This window comes from Hippopotamus amphibius, chromosome 16 (genome assembly GCF_030028045.1).
Source record: "Hippopotamus amphibius kiboko isolate mHipAmp2 chromosome 16, mHipAmp2.hap2, whole genome shotgun sequence".
Lineage (NCBI taxonomy): Eukaryota > Metazoa > Chordata > Mammalia > Artiodactyla > Hippopotamidae > Hippopotamus > Hippopotamus amphibius.
This window is the reverse complement of record NC_080201.1, coordinates 28,737,664-28,750,386: the sequence shown is the minus strand read 5'-3', so window position 1 is coordinate 28,750,386 and position 12,723 is coordinate 28,737,664. Positions and strand designations below refer to the sequence as shown.

Below are 12,723 nucleotides of genomic sequence, written 5' to 3'. Positions count from 1 at the left end.
TTTGAGGATAGATTTGATTACACACTATTTTTCCATCTAGGCTGACCTTGGAACTTAACCCACACTAAATCATACTCCCTCCCACCCCCACCCTCCAGGCTTTATGTATCTTCTAAGAGCAAATTAAAAAAAAAAAAAAGGCATTACATTACACCAAACATACAAGGCCCACTAACTCATTCAGTTATATTTTTGAAGTAAATCTTTACAGGGAACCTATTATGTGCAAGGCAAAGTGCTAGATACTAAACTGGCACTACTTTTTAGCAAGTGAGGAATTTGCATTCAATAAAAGAGAGAAGCTTGGTACATGAGCAATTTAAGGAAATGTAGAATGAGGTTAAATACTGTAACAGAAGTTTAGCACTAAGGAGTTCAGAGAAGGAAGACTAGAAAAAAGCACCAGGGAAGCTTAATTTTGATAGCAGCTATGACACTGCACAGGTGAAAAGTGGTGGAAGTTTTAGATATATTAAAAAAAAAATCTTTAACTCAAGGTTGCCTGACATGACAAATTTCACATTCTAAAATCAAAATCAAAGGGGGCTTTCATTCCCAGAAATAGTGGGCTACATAATTGAGACCAATCCCCTACCTCTATGATAACTAAAACCGGAAGAAATGTTTCAAAGCATTCTTAAACAAATAGAAAAGCTAACAAGATAGTAAAGAATTTGGCCAAAAATCCAAGACAAGGTGAAAACCAGAAATTAAGCCCAATATTCACACTGATTTTCATCCCGAGGATTTCTCTGGTCTTGAAAGCTGCTGTTTTGGTGCCCTTGCAAAGCAAAAGTCAAAATCAGAGAGCCTACACAGGGTGTGTGGAATCTGATAACCACCTCTTTCTCCATCTTAATCTGGTACCCCAAAGAACTACACCATCAAGGTGAAGGTGAACTGGTAAGAAAAAAAGCAGGAATAATGGGCCACAGAAACGGACCCAAAGGAAATTCACACAGTGGAATTAACACATATAAATTACAAAACAACTATGCTTACCATGTTTAAAGAAATAAAAACCAACCCTCAAAATTAATAGCGGACAATAAGAAACTAAGACAGTGGCATGGCACATTTGAAAAAAAAAATAGAACGCCAGTAACTAAAAGATGCAATAACTGAATTTAAGATTGCAACTGGTGTTTAGTAACAGATTAGAAACAATTTATGAGATAATTAATAAAGAAGAAATTATCCAGGATAGAGTATAGAAAAATAAAAAGAAAGTAAAAAAAAAAGAGTAAGAGGCATAAAGAAGAGAGTGAAAAGGTCTATGTTAAATCAGTAAAGAAGTAAGATAAATAATGGGGCAGAAGCAATACATGAATATAAAACGGCTAAGAATTTTAAAGAACTAATGAAAGACACCAATCCACAAATTCAAGTGTAATAAATACCAAACAAACTGAACAGAAACAAATCCATAGTAGCATACATCATAATGAAAATGCAGAAAACCAAACACAAAGACAAAATAATCTGTAAAACACATCCTACAGTAAAAAGTGAAACAGATCATAATTGAGAAGACAAAGCATGTTCAAAAGGTGATCAATAGTGAGCACACTGCAAGTGCTTAATTTAGCTGCCACGAAGACATAATTACACTATAATTGAGCCTACGGCTGAACCATGCACTTAAACTACTTCATTTACCAGTTACGTGGTTTTCAATCTCTGACGCAGCAGCTTGATTCTAACCAAAACAGCAAGGTTGTATAGAAGGTAAAGGGGAAGACTGCTACCCAGGTAAATGGTATTGTCATAATTCTTCCTTTCTTACACCACGAAGAATTTCCCCATGGGCGGGTAAAGGAAACAAGACCTCAGGTGAGAAAGATAATTGGGCAGCCTACGCTTTCAGACCCTTACAAATTGTTAATCTCAAGCTCTATTTGAAAGGCTGTAAAAGCTGCCTTTTTTCTCAGCTCAATTCCCTGTATCAAAAAGGAGCCTACACACGAATTCCCACTTTATAGGGTCCTTGTTAACACAGCAATAAGGCAAACAGCTGAATTATCAATAAATCTTACCCAACAGCTCGTACACAAGAGGCCATTGGGAATTCTGACCACCAGACCCACACTTGCCTTCCTGCGTCCCACTCAAGACTTGAGTCCGACTATCTGGGGCGGGGTCCGAGAATTTGCATTTTAAAAGCGCCGCAGAAGCTCTTGTTTTCTACTAGTTTAAGAACCAGTGCTGTGAACGAACAGGTCTCCCCCTTTCTCGCCATGAGCCCTGACATTTACCTGGGCCAGCAACTCTCAGACAAGACGCTTCAACCCTTGGTCTTAGTTTGCTAAGTTTTCTGCAAAACGAGAACACCTAATTGTTTTCTATTGGAAGAAACTGCACTGAGCACAGCGATTGGTACATGGTACATAATAAAGGCTTCCCATCCTACACTAATTCTGTGACTCAAATCATTTTCAACCAGGCACCCCCACATCTCCTGAGTAGCCTGGAGCCGTTCCAAGACCTCTGGGAGAGAGCCCGCTCCTCACTTGCAGCCTGGGTGGCCGCACCTGGCAGAAGAGATAGAGGGGAGCCGACAAGAGGCCCAAAGTTCCAGGACCGCTTGAAAAGGTCGGCATCCTCCTCCACAGGACCTGGAGGCATTCCGGCGGGCTCCCTTGACTTCCCTCAGGCTGGGCCCCGCAAGCCCCCGTCCCCGGTGACTCAGAACACTGGGCGAGAGCGCAGACTGGAGGGCACGCCTGGCCCTAAACCTCACGTCGGACGCAGCCCCCCACCTCCTGAGCCAGGAAGCTGAAGCCCAGCTCTCGCTGTCTGGCCAGGGCCCAGGCCGCGCTCACCTACCAGCGTGCGGGAGGCGAGACCCCCTCACTTCCGCGGCGCCCACCCCAAACCGCCACCGCGAAGGCCGCTCGCTCGTAAGAAAAAAGAAAATGAAAGAAAGTAAAAACAGAAAGAAAGCAAGAAAATAGCCTCTGCTTTTGTATTTCTTTCGACCCTTTACGGTTTCCCTTTTCCTCACCGCCACAACGAAGCTCCGCCCCGCTTCCGGCGACGCAACCCAATCCGCACCTCTCTTCCTCCCCAGGAGATAGATGGAAATCCGCTGCCTGGAAAGATAGCGGGAGAGACTTGATTGGGCCAGCCACCCTACAGCAAGGGGACTGGCCAGTTCCCCCCAGGGGGGCGGGCCGAGCCGTGATGTCACGTGATACCGGCCCTGAAAGATGATTGGCTGTCATAAAGAGGGCTGGCCACCGAAGAAGGGGCGTTTCCTAGGGGACTGAGGGAGGGCTGGGGCGGTACGAAGCGGGGGTGGGCCCAGCACGTAATGGCAGCGCCGTGGCCTCGCGTCCATCTTTACCGCTCTCTCGGACCTGTCACAAAGGAGTCGCGCCGCCGCCGCCGCTGCCCCCTCCCTCGGGTGGGCCCGGGAGCTGGAGAAAGTCAGTGCCGCAGCGCAGCCGCGCTGCTCCGGGAAGCCCCTGGGGACGCAGAGCGGGGGGAGTCCCAGGGCTGGGGACGTCCGTGAGAGAGGGGAACAGCCGCCCGAGACTGCGGTGGGGAAGCCGGACTGGGGCCGGGGGAAGGTTCCGAGAAGGGGCCTGGGAGCGGGTGGCGTTGGGCAGAGCCCAGGAAACAGCCCGGAGGTTCTCCAGCGAGGCCCGTGCTGACGGCACCCGGAGAGGTTCCTGGAAGAGGGCGTTCCCCCTTCAGGGGGGTCTTGACCGAGGAGGCTGTTGGGGGTCGCCCTTCTGAGGAGGCCGCGGCTTAAGGGGCCCAGGTGAGAGGCAGGTAGCTCCTGGGAGGCTCCTGATATTTGGGGGTGCTCCTCAGGGGTGCCTTAGAGTGGAAGAGGTAGATGGGAGGACGCTTGGGAAGGGTTTCCTTTTGTGGAGTTCGAGGTTTAGGTGGTACGAGTGGGAGATAGACCATTGCCGGGGAGACTTACACGTGCCTTGGGGGTCAAGAGACGTCTCAGAGAGAGAAGCTAGGAGTTGGGAGCCAGAGCGAGGCAGATTCTCCTACCTCGGAGGCCTGATGTGAAAAGATGGGTACGGGCCTGGGGAGAGGGGATTCGTTGCGCGGTTCCGGGATGAAGAGAGCCCCATCCATAGGAAAGCCCGGGTGGGGAATAGTGAGAGGGAAGCGGGAATGGCAAGGGTTTTCCTCTCAAACACAGGATTCAGCCGCTTCTGGGCACAGTGCAGGTGGAGTGGGGGAAGCCCGTCCCACCAACACTCCCTGTGTGGCTCCAGATCAGGCTTTTGTTCTACCTGCTACCTCAGTTTCTCTGTCTTTGGGGATGTGGATCGAGACAGAAATGGTCCACAGAGACTCTGCAGTTCTGCCCTGTATAGCTGTCTGAATGAGGTTGCTCCCCCTGGAGTGTTGTACTTTGAACTTCTAAAGGTTAGAAGTGGCTATTTAATTGACTGAATAGAGTCCCGGGGTTGTCCAGGCCCCTTGCCTACCATCTCCTCCTCCTTAACCTCCTTGGGTCTCTTCTGTAAGATAACACAGTGTGTGAAAGTACTTTACAGACTACAAGCTGTGTGAAAGTGAAGTATTGTGATTCTACCATCAGAGGGGTTGCTGTTGAGGAATGAAAGTGAAGGCACTTTCTAAACTGTAAGGCAGTATGTAGATGTAAGGGATTAGCATTAATACAGTTGTTGATCACCTATGGAGTGCTGGGAGCCTTGTTGTACTGAAAGCTTCAAGGTTTACAGCTTTTTAGGTCATACTATCTAAACCCATGATTTCAACCCCTGCTTAAATGGGGGTGGAGGGATTTCCAGTTTTGCTCCCAGAGTTTTAATTTACTTTGAACTTCTGATGGTACTGGCAGCAGATAGCACTATGATATAATCTTTTCCTTCAGGAATTCTTTTTTCTGACAGCTGAAATTTTCCTCCAGGTAATTTGATCTCAATATTGTAAACTACCTCCCCTTTTTCCATGTAAATGTATTTGTGGCCTTTGGATGTCTACAGGATGTCATGTTTCCTCCCCCAGTTGTGATTTTATAAATGAGAACTCTTTTTTTTCCATGAATATTTTGCTTTCCTGTAGAAGCCCCAACTGTAGATTATGAGGTGCATTAGCAATTGCTTTTAAATTTCTCTTCCACAATGGCTCTTTCTACTTTTCACCATATATAGTTTGCATTTCCTGGGATGACATCCTGCTTTGTAGCTCCCTCTGTGAGGTTATAAGTACTTGTGGCCATGTATGACGTTTTCCTAATTTTTGGTTAGTTGCATTTGTTAGAACTGGTTTAACAAATATTGAGTAATTTGTGATTTTTGAAGGGTTTTTTTTGTTTTGTTTTGTTTTGTTTTAAACAAAAAGCCGACTTGAATTTCCTGTTTTTCTAATCTCATGTTCCATGAGTCTTTTTTTGAAAAAAATCACTGTGGTAATTTTGTGAGCTTTCTGGTTCCCAGGATACATATTGTCCGGGCCTACTACTTAATGTCTGTGTCCTGCTTTTGCTGTTTTCACAAACCCTTCATTATTTCTGTACTCTGTGATTATTTTTACATTATTGATTATAGGAAGTGGAGCTTTTCTGCTTTGTCAGCAAAATAATTTTTCACTTAGTAAATTGGCCAAGAATCAAGGCCAATCAAATCAATCAAAATGCTAATAAAAACTTAGCATTTTGTGTCGTAATATACTATTCTGTGTGAATGGGGAAAACAACTCTGAAGTATGTTTTGACAAGAGAATAACAACAAAAAATCATTGTGTGTTCCTAAAGTGAATTTATTACAGTCTATTTCAACTCATGAGCTTAATTCAGTCTATCAAGAATTGCCTATGCTTTTCCTAATAATGAAGTAATTTGTTATAATGAAATGAGAAGTCACTTTGCATTCTTTAAAATACAATTCTCTTGGATAATCTACTACCTATATAGTTTGAGAAATTATTAGGAATTCTTAAAGAGGGTAATCACTATTACACTACTTTAAATTGGAGATCTGTTTTGTGGTGGGATTCTTGTAAAGTAGGATGTGACAGTCATAGGGTTGCAAAAGTAAGTGAAAAGTCACGAGGCATCACAGACAGGAACTACAGTAGAACCAGTAATCTATTTCAAAAGAGTTGGGGTGGGGGGTGGGTAGTAAACTATCTATTTAACTTCTCTTCAAATATTTGGGCATTTTCAAGGCATTTACCATTGAATTTGGATAGTTTTTTCCTGGTATGCAAATTAGAAAATTGAAAAACACAGTAGTTATGAAGTAGTGACTGCCATAATTTGGGCCGCAACCTTAGGAGGAGACTTTCACAACTTTTAGGAATGCAAAAGAGTGAATATGTTCCCTCTTTTATCTGTTCAGTAGGTCAGCTTTTGAAATCGTTTTCTTGCCAACCTTTATGATTAGAAAAAAAGTACGGTATTTGTTATATTTTATTCCCGGTGTCCATTCCAAAAGGGAATGCTTGCTGGTTCAATATGTAAAAGCATGTTTAACTGTAGATAACTATGATGTATACAAGGCTAAATGAGGTAAAGTTATCTTATAAATAGTGATGAGCTCTTAGAGAATATTCCCCTTTCTCCCTCTCTAAGCTTTTGAAAACTAAGAATGCATTTGAGACAGCAAAGGATTGATGCACTCCTTAAGTTTAAGGAATGAACCCTGCATGTAGCTTTCTTACTGCTTGAAATTATAATTTCCAAGCATAATTTCATGGGTCTTATACACATAAAGCAGATGGTTTTGAAATACCTTACTCGGCAGGTTTATTATTACCTCAGTTTAATGTTTCAGTGTTAATTTTTTTTTCGTACCCCTTCTACCTCCTGAAGAATTGTTTCCTCCTCTGTGCTCCTTTAATGCAGTGATTCTCAGAGTATGGCTCCTACCCCGCCCTCCTTGTTGAAAGCGTAGCTGCTTTTTTTCAATTCTTATTGCTTCATAGTTGTTCATACTTACCTATGCCTAAAGGCTACTTGTTGATAACCTGCCAAGTGAATTATTAAGGATTACTGAAACATGATATTCATAAGCCAAAAATAACACAACATTAGAGCTTACAGTTGTCTCTAATACCTTTTTCTCCCAGAAAGTACTGTCGTGGGAAACTTGGCACCAGTGTCATATGCAGAATGGGGATTCCTGCAGTATTCAGGAAGGGTGCTTATTTGGGATGCATCATCAGTATTGTCTCAAGTTGATCTTGGTCTTTCATTGTGCTTCCTCTTTCTCATCAGAGTTACTGTTAGCTTCGTCTTTGTCAATAGAATTATGGACTTTCAGTTAACCTTTCACTGTGTGGTCAGGGATATTTGTACCAATAATATTTTGGCTTATCATTTAAGACATGAGTGTGTTGCAGTACAAATATAAATCCCTCATTCCCCCTTGCTGATGCTGATATATATAGTCACCTAAAAACTTGCTCCTACAGAGTCACTTGAATGTTACTAAATTCCTTTTCCACTGGAAAAATGGTGGAGTGAGAGGCCTTCTCTGAGCAAACCTGACACTATATGCCCAGGCTACTATGGCAGGTGCTATATTATGGGTTGGGTACTCTGTTGTCTGCCGCTGTCCTTCATGCCTTTAAGCAGAGCATGAGGGACCCTTTTTCATCTTTGCTCTATGCCTGGCATATAAGCATTGGATTCATATTTATTCAGTGATGTTGTCTCAGCTTTTCAAAGAGATAAATACTTTTTTACAGATTTTAGAATAAACTCACTTAAAATACTTATTGAATACCTGTTAGGTTCTGGTAGGTATACAGTTGAGTGTGCACTTGAGTGTTTTCAGACACCGTTTTAAGTAGATCTCATTAAGGAAAGTGTTGCTATTCATGCTGTTTACACATTTTGTTTGCTTTTCGTAATAACAAAGAGTTTTCTGTAACAGGAAAATCTTTCAGATTTGTGAATCATGTATGTGTTTGAATGACACATCCATATTATTTCCTGTTATTCGGTCTCCTGGAGGTGAAAATCCCAAATAGCATGGAGTATTACATTTGTTTTTCTCCTCTGTATGGCAGCCATCATTAGCACTTACCTCAGTTCTTCCTTAGCATTTCCTTTTTGGGTCCAAGGCAAATTTTTCAAGCTTTGATTCCAGGCAGCAGGGATTATTCATTTCTCCTTTTTTTTTTTTTTCCCCCTCTTTTTTACTGTTATTTGCTTCTGGAAATCCCTTACTCTGTCCTAGCCCTAAATACTCCTCCTCTAACTGTTCAACCAGAAAAATTATATACTTTTCCCTCAAAGATGTACATTCTTAAACCAACATCAGTGCATAAAAGAAGTATCAGAATCATTCAGTGCTTTTCCCAGACAATTCGAAGGTTACAATCCAGGGGATAAGAATCCCTATGTGACTTAAACCTCAAGTGCTCAGTGCCACTGCAGACAGATAGTTTTGGACACCTGAGTGACAGGTAAAAATATCTTATCCGAGCTGCGTTTCCTTTTAGGGGAAAAGTGAAGTTCCAACCAAATATTTCACAATCTTTCCCTTCCCTTTCCCCTGAACATCAGATACCTTAGAGTCTAGAGACAAAAAATGCTCTTGTTAAAATGTCTTTAGGTGGTTTCTGTTTCAAATGGCAAGTGTACTTTGATATACAATACACCTTTCTTATCTACTTATTGTGCTACCAAATAGTCTTGTTGACCTCCAAGTTTTCCCTGTTTAAACACAAGAAAATTGTGGTCTTTGGGGTGTCCTGCAGGATATCTTAAAAGCAAATATGTTTCTGGGTAAGTTTCCCTGTCTTGATAGGGTTTGAGCTATACAGGTATATGCACTAGACAAAGTTCAGCACATACATGCTTAAGACTTGGAAATTTTGTTGTATGTAAATGTAACCTCAAAACATATTGAAGTCCAGTTAGTGATGTGCATGCTGTATATTTTAGGGCTAAGCATACTGATGCCTTTGAAATGCATCAGGGAAAAAAAATAGGTGGATTGATGATGGGTAGAGATGTGATAAAAACAAGTATAGTAAAATGTAAATGGTAGAATCCAGGTGGTGAGTATTAATTCACTGTAAAATTCAGCTTTGCTGTATGTTTGAAATTTTTCATAATAAAATGTTGGAGGGGCATAGTAAACATTACACTAGAAGCTATCACTTGTAATGCATTCACTGTCTTAGGGGAAAAAATTCAGAACATTTTCTAAGGAGAGAAAATCATTAAAATTTCCAATGTATTATATATTGTTATTGTTCATGCTTTATAATTTAGCCTTGGGGCTGTGGATAGGAAAAAAGTGCTGCATCCACTATTTTGGAACAATGAGGTAAAGATAACAGCAATAGTAATTTTATGCCCAAAGTTTGGTTTTTCTTCCTATGGTCACTCATTTAACCAGCCTCTCCTTTCTTGGCAGCACAATCCCAAAGTCTTATTTTCAAAGAAAAGAAAGTATTCTTAAAGTCACTGAGCTGTATTATGATTGAATGCAAGCAAATATTTGAAGAGATGAATCATTGATTCCTGGACCATTAGTTAGAGAGGGTTAGACCAGTTGGCAGATGTCTCTGTGGTGAGCTGTTTATGATGGTAGAGGTCTCTGTTTTGAGTACCAGACCTCACTGCTTTAACACTAAACTTACTGAGAGGCCAAGTTTGATTTTTTTCCCCTCTCAGAGAAGCTTTAAAACATATACAATGTAAAATTAATAAATCATAAATGATAAAGAAATGGAAAGAATAGTCTATTTTTTTCAAAAGGGGAGGATAAAAATAAATAATACTACACTTCAGAGAAATAGATTTGCAAAGAAAAATGTTTGATTGTAATTATGCCCTTTTAACAAAATGGTTATGAACAGTGTAATGATTTAAAAAGCATTACCGTTTAGATGGTAAGAAAAGTATTTTTACTAAGCAGTGGCACCCAATGCCATCACTATCATGAAATCAGTTGATGATTGCCACAGCTGCAGATCTGGTAGTTGTATATATTTAAATTATGTGACTAGTTTTTTTTGGTTTCAGAACTGACTTGACCATCTAATGCTAAGTAGTCTTCAAAGTTAAGGTGAAGTATATAGGTATTACAAATGTGTTGCCTTTACACAATCTCTAGTCTTATTCATTTTCCATTCTATTCAGTCTGTCAGCCTTTGGATAACATTGCCCGTAAGCAGGGTACCGTGTAGGTCCAGTATGATGCTTCATAGGATGGATGTGGTGGGAAATATAGGCAGCTGTTTTATTCATTGTGTTGGTATGTACTGTACATAATCACTAATGGAAGTAACTATTGTTTTTTATCTTATTTTTATTGGCTGCTTTGGGTCTTTGTTGCTGTGTGTGGGCTTTCTCTAGTTGCAGCGAGCAGGGGCTTCTCATTGTGGCAGCTTCTCTTGTTGCAGAGCACAGGCTCCAGGCACATGGGCTTCAGTAGTTGTGGCATGTGGGCTCAGTAGTTGTGGCACACGGCCTTAGTTGCTCCGCAGTATGTGGGATCTTCCCAGACCAGGGATCGAACCTGTGTCCCCTGCATTGGCAGGCAGATTCTTAACCACTGTGCCACCAGGAAAGTCCCTGTAACTGTATTCTAATGGTTATTTTGGCTGACCTCTCCAAAAGACTGTGTTCAAAGATAGTCTCAGTTCATTTTTCTGGAAAAGGAGATTAACTTTTTAGACCCCAGAAGAATCACCCTTTAGTGTTTCACTTTGTCCCTTCATTCAGTCAGGAGGTCCTGCTTACAGTGCCAGTTTCTGTGTTACGCTCTATAGCACAGTGATTTCCAGACCTGGCCACCATCGGAATCATCCGGGGAGCTTTTAAGAAAACACCTGCTGGGCTACATTCTAGAAATTCAGATGCTGGCTATTTGGAGTAGAACCAGGAATTTGTATTTTAAGAAGTACCTAAGTGATTCTAATGCCCATCACCTTGGGGGTTGATTATTAAGCTACTATCTTTTCCAAGGTTCTTTGTCTAAAAGTATAGATAAGTAGGAATTATTTCAGTACAGTGTAGATGAGTTCTGTAAAAGATAAGGTTGTTAGTTATCGTAGTGCTCTTAGTTAAGACAGATCTTATTCCAGAGCCCCCACCTGGAATTTAGTTACTTCTGATCAGCTATGTGCTCATTTTATAATAACATCTTGCATTTTGAGATCCAGTGTAAGTGTTGGGTACTGTGCCATGTGTTTTACACATATTATTTCATTTAATCCTCACAGAACTACTATGAGGTGTAAGCACTATTACTATCTCCATGTTTTAAAGTCTGTCAGTAGTTAGGGTAATTAGAATGCATAGCTGTTAATATTGCAGGGCTGGGACCTGTGCCCAAACTGTCTGACTGCAAAGCCAGTGCCCTGTACTGTAGGTGGCCTCTGGCATCCTGTACAAGATCTGTAGACTGAATGTTATTGTCTTAAAACAATGGTCCTTAGAAAGTGGGCCACATAATGCTTTTTGGAATGAGATAAAACAAAACTGTCTAAAGTGTAATTGTTTAGCTTCATCACCCAGTCTTTTGCCTGAAGTATTCACAATTTAGTCTCTAAGAAGTGTCATGAGTGACCACCATTTCCAGATGAAAACCTATACATTTTTTAGGGCTGAGTAAATCTGAAAGATCATACAGTTTGTTCACTTATTTGTCCTGCTTTTGGTGGTAACCCTCAAGAGCACTCTGTGTGCTCATTTCAGAAAAATTTAAAGATAACAGGAGCTTCTGGGTTGGTGAACATGTGGAGATGCAGGGAGAGTGGTCTGCCTGGAGAGAGTATGGAAGCTTCACACCCCTTCCCCATGCCTTGCTCTTTGTATCTCTTCTTTTGGCTGTTGATTGGTATCCTTTAATAACCCTTTTATAATAAGCCAGTAATCTAGTAAGTAAAATGTTTCTCTGAGTTAAAAAAAAAAAAAAAAAAGATAACAGCTGTTGTTTTTTCCTTATATGTTTCATAGTCTTTCCTTTGAAATGCCTCATGGCTTCTCCCACCTAATTAACTTCTTTACACCTGGGTCTTTACAGCTAGCCCTTAAAAAAGAAAGTCTTTGGTTTTAAAATATTGAAAATATTTGTATTTTTTAACTCCATTTCCTTCTCTAACAAATTTTGTAGTTGACATCATTTTCTAGGTCATTTAAGGAAAATGACTCTTTTGGAAGAAGTTGACCTGAATTATACTTGAGTTCAATTTGGAAATAGGAAAAAAACAAAAAACAAAAAAACCCCACCACATTTGATTCTTCACACCTCCAAATTAGTCAGCTTTTAAGAAATACCTGTATTATTGGATATCTTCCACTTGCTTTGAAATATGCTAAATGGAAATCTGCATGGATTTAATTATTCTACATTCAGTTTAAATAAGCCTTAGCAAAAATAATTCATATAGAATGAAGTTTAAGAATTTGAGATCCACCAAATTTCTTTCTTTCCCTCTCTCTTTCTTTCTTATATACTTATTTTTAAATTTAAAAATTTCATTCAGTTGGAATTTGCAAATATGGCTTGTGATAGGAATCTCATTCCTCCTACATGGGTAGTTAATTGTATCCTCACGGATCATGTATGTATCATGACTCACACTTTTCCACTGGTTTTTCAATGTCTACAAACTTTTTTTTAACCCACTGCTTTCCTTACAATCACTCCCAACATTGTTTCTTGTTAATTGTTCTAAATAGCTCACAAGTGTTAGCATTAAACTGTAACTTTATAGGATCCCCTCTTCTCTCCCCTTCAAGGCTTTATTTTCTGAGACTTA

General features: G+C 40.7%; 2 protein-coding genes across 7 annotated transcripts in view; one reads left to right on the top strand and one right to left on the bottom strand.

The window, feature by feature from the left end:
• The window catches only part of PSME3IP1 (proteasome activator subunit 3 interacting protein 1), a 38,650-nt gene extending 35,527 nt beyond the window's left edge, over nt 1-3,123 (bottom strand). For 2 of the 4 annotated variants that reach the window (XM_057713554.1, XM_057713551.1), the window contains exon 1: nt 2,827-2,998. The gene's annotated coding sequence lies outside the window, so the exon portion shown is untranslated. The other 2 variants (XM_057713552.1, XM_057713553.1) reach the window with 2 other exon arrangements.
• A 170-nt stretch (nt 3,124-3,293) lies between these two features.
• Nucleotides 3,294-12,723, top strand: part of RSPRY1 (ring finger and SPRY domain containing 1) — a 44,244-nt gene continuing 34,814 nt past the window's right edge. Inside the window, exons 1-2 of one of the 3 annotated variants that reach the window (XM_057712860.1) lie at nt 3,294-3,766; nt 4,868-4,903. The gene's annotated coding sequence lies outside the window, so the exon portion shown is untranslated. The remainder of the gene's footprint in view (nt 3,767-4,867; nt 4,904-12,723) is intronic. The other 2 variants (XM_057712858.1, XM_057712859.1) reach the window with 2 other exon arrangements.